At 42.8% G+C, this 13099-nt stretch overlaps 1 non-coding gene across 1 annotated transcript; it reads right to left on the bottom strand.

The window, feature by feature from the left end:
* Window positions 1-12713: 12713 nt before the first annotated feature.
* On the bottom strand, window positions 12714-12867 carry LOC144774579 (5.8S ribosomal RNA). Its single transcript, XR_013600375.1, has one exon. It is a non-coding gene; the product is annotated as a 5.8S ribosomal RNA (ribosomal RNA).
* Between the last annotated feature and the right edge of the window lie 232 nt (window positions 12868-13099).

Consider the following 13099-nt stretch of genomic DNA (forward strand, 5'->3'; position numbering starts at 1 on the left):
CTGGCTCAGGCTTGTTGGTGACCACACTAAGTATTGCTATATTTCAGGGGATCCCTCTAAGGGGTCCCCCATGTGCACTTTTTAAATTGATCTGACACTTGGATTCAGTGCAGGTTTATTATGCTAAGATGTTTGGTACCAAACATCTCATATCACAGAGCAGCCATCACGGAGCTGGGGAAATTGTAATAACGAGTGTCCAGCCCATGTACTTACTATGACTTCCTTGGTCACATACAATATCCAGGAATCAACAAGGATATTGTAGGGGCATATCCGCTCATGAAGATATGCCCTCACAGGAGATATTGTGCACCACGATTTAGGGCTAAGGCCTGCTAGAGGGCTGTCTTACCTATGTCTCATGCAGTGTCTAAGGGCATGGCACACATGGATGTGTGCCATGTCGACTCTTCAGTTTTGGTGCAATTTTGACTGCACCAAGACATGCAAGCTGCAGTAGCAGTGTGCATGTGCTAGGTGAGGTGTCCTTTAGGGTGGCACAATTCGTACTGCAGCACTTAGTAACAAGGCCCTTGGCATGACAGGTACAGCTTCAGGAAGGAGATCTGGCACAGGGGACCTGGTTGATAGGGATCCTGTGCACTTCATAATTTTCCAGGCAAAAACTGGGGGCTAACTATGCCCAAAAGAGGCACTTTCCTACAGTATTGACATCCTTTCTTAATATTAACAGAAGTTATTTTGGTATGTTTTGCAAGGTGCTAATGTAGCATTATAACCCACTGCCAAAGTCTAGAACAGTTTTTAAGGGTCCTCTTCCTGAGTTATAGGCCCGAACCACAGACAGGTGCCTATGCCTAAAAATTCTCGGGCCTATATGTCTTCTAACTCCTCGGGCCCTGAGATTAGCACAGTGGTCCCACCTTGTTATGCTACTCACTGGCGGGACAGAGAGCACAAAAATGGAGGGGGGATATTGGTCATAAACTACAATGTCTTTACTGGTATGTTTCTCCCCACCTCGTATAATGAGTATGAAGGTTTCCTATTTAATTTCAGGCTAACCAAAACCAAATCATTCAACGGACTTCTGTTGTACTGTCCACCGGGACCAAGAGCTCGGTTTTTTGAAGCTATTGACCCCCTTTTGGAGTCCTCTTTGTCCAAATCAGATTTTACACTACTTAGTTTATTTAGTTTTTATCCTGAGAATCTGAGGCACCCCAATACAGTAAAACTAAAAGATACCCTATTGGGGATTGGCCTACCACAATGAGTGGGTGGGCCTATGCCTGCAGCGGACCCACATTCTAGATGGCATATTTTCAAATTACCCGACTATCTGAAACCCTGCAGTGTTTCTCGTAACATGGTCAAACCAGTGTAGGCAGTAAGGAGATCACACTGTTAAGTAAAAGTCCCCCTTCAAAGGCCTCAATGAAACCTACCTCATCCCGGACTTTGCACTGGGTGGAAGCAGTGGAACTCAACTCTGTTCTGGCCAATTCTCAGCTTACAGAGACTGATGACATTGATCTAATGTTGTCTAATTACTCAGTGTGTCTTATTGCTGCAACAGATAAACTAGCCCCTGTTAAATATAAAACATCTAAGAGAAGCAAACCTTCAGCCCCCTGGTTTGGTGAAACGCTTCGTGTTGCTAGGCAGGGATATCACAGACAAGAATGCATCTGGAGGAAAACCTACGATTCAACAGAAAAGGTAAAATATAAAACCCTGCTCACACAATATAAAAAACAAACTCATCATTGATGAAATAGCTGCCTTCTATATTAAATCTATATAATCAGCCCTTTGCACTACTAAAGCATTATTCCAAGCTGTCTCTAAACTCTCCTCCAATAAGAATGAGGACGGATATAATCTGGACATCTGTGACTCTTAGACACAGTTCTTTGAGACCAAAGTTGAGATAATCTTTTATAGATTCTCCTCTAATGTATCCATGCATCGGATTATTAAGGACCTCCAACCCAGGGATAAAAATAAGATTTCTCTCACGAAATTTGAATCTCTTTCGGAAGATCAAGTTAAACAAACCATTCTCACTACCAAGTCATGCTCCCCTTGGATCCCTGCACTCCTAGGATTATGCAGTTTGTACCTGACTTAGTCGCTCCTCAGCTTACGAAAATCTTTAACACTATGTTTAGGATAGGTTTTTTCCAAAAGTGTGAAAATCCGCATCAATTCTGCAGTTGCTAAAGAAACCCAATTTGAACATCCTTGATCATAATAGCTAAAGAACTATATTTAGGTTCCCATTTCTGGCCAAGCTGATAGAGAAGGCAATTAATTCTCAGTTAGCTACCTTTCTGGATAATAACCATCTGTTGGATATTTCCCAATTTGGGTCCCGCAAAGGGCACTCTATGAAGTCAGCTCTTATTATGGCCACTGAGATTATCAGGGCAACAGTAGATAAAGGGGGGCAACACAGCCCTTATCTTACTCGACCTGTCTGCAGCCTTTAACATAGTCAATCATGAGCTTTTGATTGACCGGTTAGAAGGCCAGGGAATAGATGGTGTGTCTCTATCCTTATTGTGATGTTTTCTGACAGATCAAGTGCAATCGGTGACCCTGGTGGAATTTACATCAAAACTCTTTTCTTTATCATGCTGGTATCTACGGAGCTCATCGTTAAGCCCACATCTTTTTAATCTCTGTGTCACATCACTAGCAGCTCTAGTGAGATCCTTCATGCTGTCGCTAGTATCATACGCTGATGAGACCCAGATCGTGGTCTCACTTCTAGCAAGGGCCCAGACCTGAATGACACCTTCCGAAACTGTATGAGGGAAGTGAGCTTGTGGATGGATAACAACTATCTTAAGTTAAACTCCTCAAAAACAGAAGTTATCTTATTAGGAAACAACACCTCTTTCTGGACCCCTTAATGGTGACTAGATAAACCAGTACCAGTAGAAAAAGTTAAAAATCTGGGAATACTGACAGACAAGGAACAAGTTAATGAGGTCATCTCCACCGCTGCGCAATATCAGGAAAATAGCACAGTTCCTTCCATCCGACCTGTTGAAGACAGTTGTTTTGCCCTTGTACTATCTAGAGCGTACTGTTCTAATGGCCTATATCAAGATTCAAGATTCAAAAATACTTTATTCGGTTAAAAAACAAGATAACCATGAAAGTAGCATGAAAGGTACAATTTACAAGAGGTAGAATGAACTTTTTAAAAATCACGAAAAAGAAAAGAAAAGCAACAGAATTGAATTCATATATACAATAAAAACGATCAATCTATTTGAATTGATTTACGGCACTTAAAAACTAATTTTAAAAATTCTGCAATTGAGGCAACCATAAACACAGTTTCCATTTTCTGGCACTCTGTGAATGCTAGGCGGCATCTATATACTTTTAAATCCTTGAGGATAGGGATGATAAGTTTCTTTCGAGGAAGAGTATAAAATTTACAAAAAAATAATATGTGTATATCGGATTGTTGGGATACATCATCACATGGACAAAGACATAAATCCTTCGACCAACAATTCATCACGGGGAACGATAATGTCCTAAAGACAATATTCAATCTAAAACGGGTCAAAAGATAACGTTCATGATTGGACATGTACAATGAAAGATATGGCTGCAATTTTTCTCCACATAGAATGTCCTGGTGGATGGAAACAGTCTTTTTACTCGCCTCTTCTATGTGTCTCTTTTCCTTGAGGTACGCCATACACAGATTTTTCAAATCTCTTCTAGGTATATATTCCATTGATTGTGGGTCCTCAAAGTATTGGAGGCAACTTATTTTTTCAAGAAAGTTTCTGACGTAGCCTATCCATTTAAAATCACTGATATTGTCCAATGCCATAATATCCTCTAAAATAGCCCGATTGACAACACATTCATCATTTGTCCAAACCCTATGCCAAAGGAGGACTGGCTGAATTTTAATGGTATCGGTAACATAAGGTGTTCCCAATTCAGCATGGCATATCATCGTTGCAGTACTTTGGGGTACGGACAGAATGTGGCATAGAAACTTGTTTTCCAAGATCTGAATCGCACTGATGTTTGAATACCCCCATAATCCTGCACCATAGGTAGCTACAGATATACAGGTTGCATTATAAACAGTTAAAATCTCCTTTATGGGTTTTTTACCTAATTTTTTCATAAAGCATTTTAGGGCCATAATGGTCTTAGAAAATAACAAAGATCTAGCATGAATTGCTGTAGTCCATGAGCCACTTTCATGGAACAATATCCCCAGATATGGGAAGGTAGGGGTCCTTTCTAGGGGATTGGAGTTTATAAAGATTGGCTTCACATGCTTGCTTGTTCTGGACCCACAATACATTGAAAAAGTTTTAGAACAATTGATTTTCAAATCTAAACCAAGCATAAAAGTGTTAAAGGCTGTAACCAAAGTTTGTAAAGCCATTGGTGTGCGTGCCATCAAAACAGCATCATCAGCGTACATCAGTGCAGGGACAGGCCTACCTCTCACCATAGGCATGTCTCTGCCCTCCTGTACGAGGTGCTTCTCCATTCCATTTATATATAACAAAAATAGAAAGGGGGCTAAGACGCACCCTTGGCGCACACCCCGACCAATCCCAAATTGTCTGCTGCATTCGCCATTATTCCCGTATCTGACACTAGCAGTGGCCCCAGAATAAAGCTCTCTCAGGAAGCATATAATGGCGTTGTCTACCCCCAATTCGGCCATAATTGACCATAATTTAGTGTGTGACACACAGTCAAAAGCTGATGTTAAATCAACAAAAGTGAGGTATAGACGTTGTTTTTTAACCTTTATATACTTCTGTTGCAAGGTGAAAAGGTTCAAACCTTGCTCTATGGTCCCTAAACCCTTTTGGAACCCAAATTGGAAATCGCTTAACACCCCATTATCCTCCGCCCAGCTTTGCAATTTAGCTAAAATCACTCTCCCCAAAATTTTTATAGAAGAGTCCAATAAGGAAATTGGCCTATAGCAAGTACAATTTAGCCTGTCCCCTTTCTTAAAGATTGGGACTATTACCGATGTAAACCAGGTAGGAATTGGGCTATTTACCAGAGCGGCATTGAAGAGCTGAACCAGCAGTGGCCCCCATAATTCGATGTTAGCCTTATAGAGGTCGGCTGGAATACCGTCTGGTCCTGCTGCCTTGCCCCCCTTAGTCGCCTTCAAGCTTGCTGTAACTTCAGGAAGGGTTACAATTAAAGTTCTGGATGTATCTAAATTTAGCAACCCCGCAACCTGGTCTGTTTCAGGGGTTAGATCCACAACCTTATAAAGGGAGGAAAAATTAGCCACCCACTCATCTTCTGAGATGGCAATTTCCATGCGTGCTTTTTGTTCATGTAAAAGGGGGGTATTAATGACCCTCCAAAAAGCAGCCGGATCCTTTGATTTTGAGGCAGCGCATAAGTTGTCCCAAGCCTCCCTTTTTATCGAGGCCTTCCTGTCCTTCAATGCTGAATTATAGACCTTCCTTGCAATTCTAATTAGGATTACGTCCCGTGGTCTTTTATGAATTGCATGTCTAAGCTTTGTCAAGGCTCTAGTGCAATTCCTATCAAACCATTTCCTATTGGACTTTAGGGAATTTTTCCTTTCAACCCACAAAGCTTCCTTAATTGTACTAGAGATGATATTAAAATGTGTTATTATATCACGGTTCTCTGCGTGTTCATCTAGACAGATCAAGAAACTACTCATGCATTTACTCAATATTTTATGCTGGAAATCATCCGGGACCAGTCTGCTCCATTTAAGGTTGTAGCCATTTTGGGCACCCAACCTCACGTCCTGGACCATTTGGTTCGGACATTCTCTAGTATCGACTACTGCGAATAGGTTCTCCATTATTAATACTTGTGGCAGATGATCACTCAGTGGTAAGTCCATGATGTTTGCTCTGATCAATCTGCTCGCGGAGCTAAATGTACATAAACTAAAATCAATAATAGATGAGGCACCGCGCCCCACAAAAGTTGGGGCAAATGTCGTTGTATGATGTGCTAACTCATTTGAAAACCCAAAGTTAAAATTAAAAATCATCTCATTTAGTGAGTCGCCTAGTAGGGTATGTTCAAAATGCGTCAAATTGACATCTTGTTCCAGCATTAAACCGCAGATACCCTTTTGGCCCTTTTTGCAGAGAGTGCAGTTAAAATCACCCCCCCATAATAACATAACTTCAGCCCTCTTGCTCTTATCAAGTTCGTCTTGCATTTCTGAGGTTAGTGTGTCAAGTACGTCCTTAATCATGCTATCTGAACAGTTATTGTAAAAATTAAAAAGAACCACCTTTGGACCCTTCCTTGTATGTATCACTATTTTTTGATAGTAACTAGATCCAGGGGAAAAAGAAATTTTATCGTATACTAGGAGATTAGATATGTATACAATCAACCCCCCCTTGGGTCTCCCGTGTACTCCACCCACCGCCGGGGTAAAGTAAGTTTTGTAGCCATTAAGATGTATCGGCGTGGTGGCCCAAGTTTCTTGAAGGGCTAATATTCCCACGTTGGTAATGGCCTCATCCCAGGTTGGATTGGTAATCTTTTGTTTTAACCCAGCCACGTTCCAGAAGAGCACCTTACAGTAATCTTTTCCTACAGGTGGAATATCTAGGGTATCCCCTGGACTTCTGACCAGGCTCCCTTGTATAGACTCATCCCCCACCTGTATTTCTGGGGTTTCCTCGGACCCTAGACAACTTATAGAACCCAAGCCCACAGGATTGTTAAACAGCCGGACATCTTCCTTGTTCTTGGGGAGTCAGTCCACTGCTTCCAAGCAATCAAACCGGTTATAACACGGAAAAAATGGAGGAAATTGCAGATTGCCTGTCCATTCAGGGTCACAACCTTGTGGATAAAAATAAGGAGGCCTCCCTTTGTGTTTCACAGTGTTCCAACCATCTTCATGCCTATATCAATGGCCTATATCAAAATCTCCCAAAAGTTTCCTTGAACAAACTACAGATTCTCCAGAACTCGACTGCTAGGATGTTGATGAAAATCCCAAGATTCCTGTCTGCCTCACAGGCTATCACGAGTTTACATTGGTTTTCCATACAGAAGTGTATAGTGTTCAAGGCCCATTGCATCACATACCAAGCGCTTCAGGGATGAGGTCCAGCCTGTCTGAGAGAGAAAGTATGTTCCAGAAAGGACCCTTTGCTCCAGTTCAGCCAGAAACCTGGTAGTCCCCTCCGTTAAACTTTCCTCCTGGGGAGGCAGGAGCTTTGTGGTTTGTGACACACGGAATTAGAACTTGCTCCCCCTTGAAATAAAAAAATAGCTCCCTCTCTTATGAGATTTAGAAAGTCCTTAAAACATGGCTTTTCCGGCAATAATAGCTCTGGTCACACTCTTAACCTGGTTAATTAGACCCAAGACATCTTAGGCTATTTGACTGCGCTTTATAAAAACTCAAATCAAATAATATTGAGAGCAAGGGCTTTTAACAACCGTTATAGCCTAAGGCAGAAGGGCTATAATGTTATTAAAACATTCCACCCAAGGTAAACCTCATTAGGTTAGGTTAGGAGAGTTGAAATGTCTATATTAATGTGCATGGGAGAAAGGAACTTTCTTACTGGACTGAATCTGAAGTTCTCTCATTTTACAAATTATGGTCCAACCATTAATACAGATCAATGCCTTTAGGGCACCAAGGAGGCTCCCCCTGTATCTGAAACTGTGGAGATATCCAGGATGAACTTTGGTAGCAAAAGATCCCAAAAGCTCTCTCTTGTACTGTCTTTTGGCAGTAACACAGTTTGTTTTCCTTGATTAATTTTCGGAAAAACATTTTTATTCTTTTTGTTTTGGCACAACTTTCAAGGAATGTATTTATATATTTACTACTATTTAAAACAATCATATTACAGAACTACAGATGGTGGAATTTGCTAAGTAACTAATACAAGGGGTCTAAGTCAGTGTCACCAGCAGAGGGGGTCCTAGTAGGGAGGTCAGTAGATGGATTTGAATGGACACACAGTGTCAGAGTATTGATAGAGGTGCCTGATAGTGGCAGACGGATTGCCCTCAACTAAACATACCATGCAAAAACTTTTACAGACTTGGAAGTAGGGAGAATTGTGTTCTGTTGTTAGGGTATTTAAACAAAATATGGGAAAAAATACTGCGACAGATTCACAAAACTAACTTAAGACAACATTTTAAAATTACTACGATTTTAGTATTCACAGAAGGCACTTACTCATTTTGGTATTCACAGAAGGCACTTACTCATTTCGGTATTCACAGAAGTTAGGAGTCCTAACTTTACTACTCCTAAACTGAGAAAAATCCTAACTTTAAGACTTTTGGTATTCACAGAAGGCATTTGGGAGTCCTAAAGTTAGGACTCCTAACTTCTGTGAATACCAAAATGAGTAAGTGCCTTTGTGAATACCAAAATGGATAAGTGCCTTCTGGGAATACCAAAATGGTAGTAAGTTTAGGATTTTGTCTTAAGTTAGTTCTGTGAATCGGGCCCACTGTGTGGACTAAATACTGTATTAGGAATATCGAGGACAAAAATATTGTGAAGGTAAGTTTCAATAGGTAAGCAAAGTTTTACTGTATATAAATCCACTTATATGTACCATGACAATATATATATATATCTTCAAGATAAGTAGATGTGGAGTTTAGAATAGTAAATGTATACTTATCTATTTGCACTTACATTCTCGATATTTTCGTCCTCTATATTTTTGACGTGATATTCTGTCCACACGATATTTCTGTTACTGATATTTTGTCAGTTAGCCATCAGGAGGACATACTGCTCAGTGGCTGGCAATGGGGTGGTGGTTCCTGCAGCGATGACACACTCAGAGTAGCATGAAAGAAGCCAGTAGAAAGAAGAGCAGTATGAATGAAGTCAAAAAGGTTTGCAGTATATGACCCTTGTAGGTAATGCCTCAGGCACAGATAAGGGTAAAAGGCTCCATTCCAGCTTTAAAACTCAGCAGAGATGCGGATGGATGGCATATGGTGTTCCCAAGTCACTAGAAGTGGTTTGAGAAGGAAGGGATGAGGTAAATAAGGTAGGACAAATAAGGGGCATTGGAGTAGGGAATTGAGGGATGGAGAAAAAAGTACAATCTCACTCCATTGATTTGTACTAGAGTTCAATAACAAGTAGGATGAATGATCTGGATCAAGGCACCAGCCCCCATCAGAATATATAAACAATAGATGAAGGGGGGCTATGTGTCCAAACTCTATTAAAATTGAATCGGCTCAGCGTTATATGGGAGAGAGAAAAAATAAGGAATTGTACCTGAAACTAGTTTCACAGACAACCAATGTTAATGAAACCCTCTACAAGTGAAATAGGAAGAGATCCATTGAGATGTTTGAAACAGGCATGGGAAGAGAAGAATCAGTCCATGATACTCCCTCCTTTCCCTGCTTTATCATTGAACCTCATTTTCTAATGGATCTTTTTACTCCATCCGGCTTCATCTTGTACACATATACACGGCTAAGCACCCTAAAAATACTCCTATGCATCTCAAAGTGAGGGCTAACTCATCACACTGCCCATCTGACGAAAAAGACTTTGGAAGTTCTCGTTCTAATGATGCATATGTTCTGGTAGATGCTCTATCACCATGATGGGATGCTCACTTTATTCGCCATATCAACTTAAAGGTGAATAAAAGTATGATCAAAATCACCACGTCGGAAAAGGTTGTAAGTTCTTACATTTATTAGCAGTTAGAGGTTTGTAGGTTATCAAATAATTACTACAAGAAGACAAATAGACATTGTATATACTAAATACATAAAGGTGAGTGGCTTCAACAGGTTATCATCTTAATGGATTCAGAAAGCCTTCTACAGGTCTGCACTTCCTAAAATCAACCCTAGATACAATAGTGGGATAGGCTGACCTGACGTCTTCTCTGAGGTATCAAACCTGCTCTGCTCTTCAGGAGTTCGGTAAGGTGAAAGCTTGATAATGTGACTTCTACCTGTTGATTTGGCATTTAGTATCTTCTTTTCCAGTAATTATTTTGCCAAATTAATACATTAAAATAATCATAGAATAAGAGCATTCTAAATAGGAAATCTTTGGTAGGCTGGGCTCCCCCTAAAAACTTTGCCAAGTTTATCTTGTCCCAGCATAGCAAGCTTTTTCAGTAGTTTAAGTGATCACACTTAGGATTGATTTTTTAATGTTTATTTGTCAGATCTATTCACTCTCTGATGCCTACCTGAGAATCAGAAACTCCACATTTCTATAAATACAAATTATTACCAATTGAGCTGCAGTGATGTGGCAAAGTGAGAACCAGATCTGTGAACCTCCCAAGACAAAACATACTATCTTAAAACCTGGTCGACTTGGTGTTTGTCAGTTACATGTGAGCTTCTAATCATACCCAGGGTTTGTGGATACCCGTAGAGGGAACTAAGAAGTTAGCCAAAATACAGCTAAATTAGTTTTTTGGGAAACAAGTGCTGAAAAAGAATGTGTCTAAAATCACCATCTTCCCAGTTTTCAGGAACAGACAGACTTGAATTAAAAAAAAAGTTTTCCAACACAGTTTTGGCATTTTACTGGGGCATAGGCCTTTTTTCCTAATTGTTGTGCTTTCAACCTCCTTCCAGTTAGGGGTAGAATTGAGTGTGAAACCCACGGCGGATCCCGGAAATCTATGCATTTATGAAAAGTAGACAAAACTCTAAATTGAACCAAGGGTCATATGTGTAGATAATAGTGAAATTGAGTTAAAAAAAACAAGCTATTTGTGTCTACATTTCCATCTGTAACGTCTTCTAACTATGTCATATTTTTTAAAACAATATACCATTCTGTCAGCTAAACCCTTCTGGTTGTGGGAATATATATACGGCGTGTAGGTTCTCCACGAACTCGGGGAACCCAGAGCCATTGACTGAGCAGCTCCTTGCAATGGTTTTTCATTGTGTACCTGGTATACAGCAGTTAATTTGGTAAAATATAAAAAGTGAAAAATAGGTATCAGGGGAACCTATGTATTTCTGAAATGGGCACAAATTATGGAGTATCTTCAAGTTATTCAACCTGCAGGTCTGGTAAAAATGTTATGATTTTCAAGGCCTGTGGACGACAGAGCACAGGGCGGGAGCGCCCCTTCCCCGTCGGGGCCCGGTCATAGCTTCTGAACTCGGCCACCAGAGAAGGCCTCCCCGGGACCGAAGGACCCCATCTTGAGCACCTGGAAATGTGATAGGCTGCAAGACGGGGGTTCCCACATGAGTGTCCACCAAAGAACTGGCCCCGTCCATGCTTCTGAACCCAGCCAAGCAGGGGAATCCTCGCTGGGCCCGCGGAACCCCCATACCGGCCCCTTGCGACAAGGCAGGCTAGAGGACGGAACCCCAGATCAGTGCGCCCACCACATGGCCCAGCAAGGGCCACGGGGCTCCGTTCAGATTCTCTGAATCCGGCCACGACGGGGCAGCATCCCTTTACACTGCAGGCTGGGGACGCTTGGTGGGCTCACAGACCCAGGCCTGCGACTCCCTGACCATGCAGAGCCCCCTCATGTCCGCTCTGTGGCTTGGAACCCCTGATGAGACCACAGTCACGTGTTTTCAACCAAACAGCCCAAAATTGCTAAATAGGCCCAACTACTCCCAATCTGCCAGAGTCCTGGCGAAGCCGGAGTTGAGAGCCATCTGTCACCCGAAACCTTCCCAGCCGACCCAGTGCACCGCCGTGGAGGACATGCATCCTGCAGGGGCTGTAGCACCCAGGCAGTGGTCCTGCAGAGGGGATCTGCCCTCCTGGGTAACCGGCCTTCCCGCTGTGTTGAATCCTCTGGTCGGACTGCACGGACTTCACCCGTTTACCTGTCATTGGTTTCACGCCCTCTTAAACTCTCTCTTCAAAGTTCTTTTCAACTTTTCCTTACGGTACTTATTGGCTATCAGTCTCAATTCCGTATTTAACCTTAGATGAGTTTACCACTTGCTTTGAGCTGCATTTCCAAGCAACCCAACTCTGAGAAGACTCGATTCTGGCGTGCTGGGGCCACTACTGGCCTAACATCATTTGCGGGGTGAGCCTTGATCAGAAGGACTTGAGCCCCCTGAGCAATGCCAAGGAGTCGGTCTTCTGAACACCACATTTCCTGTGCCCACTGATGGATAGGAATTTGATGCTGGCTCTTCTCTCGCCGTTACTGAGGGAATCCTAGTTAGTTTATTTTCCTCCGCTTAGTAATAATATGCTTAAATTCAGTGGGTTGCCACATCTGATCTGATGCCGTAGTCAGATGTCGAAGCATGGGGAGCTGGGTACACTAGCCCCTGGACTGCAGGGGCCGAGGTCACAGCAGCGCACACTTTTTCCCAAATCGGAGGCCGCAGCCTGCTGGGACTGGCAGAACCTGAGGGCCTGGCAGGGGCGTGGCACTCCTTGGAAACCAGCCACAGAGGTGGGCACTGTGGTGGTGCATGTGGGTAGCTGGAACACAAGAGACAGCCAAATGTGACACATAGTTGGGCACCCTGGAGGAGCCCGAGACAGACCAGTTGCCAACCTGTACCCCGCGGAGGCAGGAGGGAAGTCTAGGCGTGCCGACAGTGTACCTCCATGATAGAGCCAGGAAGAAGGATCTTGTGGCGGGCAATCAGGGATTTGGCCTTGTGGGGGACAAAGGAAGCAGAGCTACCCTGCGAAGGCCCAGCTGCCTGGTGATGCCACGGGGCAATTGACAATCAAGCGACCCACAGACAGGCATAGCCTTGGGAAGAACCCAGGGCAACAAGTCACATTCGAAGTGTCAATGATAAATGTAACCTGCAATTCACACAAATTCTCGCAGCTAGCTGCATTCTTTTTCGACGTGTGAGCCAAGTGTTCTACCGCCAAGAGTCACAGGCAACTTTTCAAACATTTACCCACCTGAGGGTGCAGGAGATGTGGGAGGAAGGCAGCGCCATCCTTCTGTCCACTACCCCATGGCAAGATGGCTGCGCGCATAATCAAAGCTTACCCACTGGGAGTTGGCCTCCGTGATTTGAAGAGCTTTTCAGGCACTAGACCCAGGAGCTCATGTCCTCCATGGCAAGGGGGACACCCTGAGCAGCAGAAGCAGGCAGCACCACT

This window comes from Lissotriton helveticus, chromosome 8 (assembly GCF_964261635.1).
Source record: "Lissotriton helveticus chromosome 8, aLisHel1.1, whole genome shotgun sequence".
NCBI classification, from domain to species: domain Eukaryota; kingdom Metazoa; phylum Chordata; class Amphibia; order Caudata; family Salamandridae; genus Lissotriton; species Lissotriton helveticus.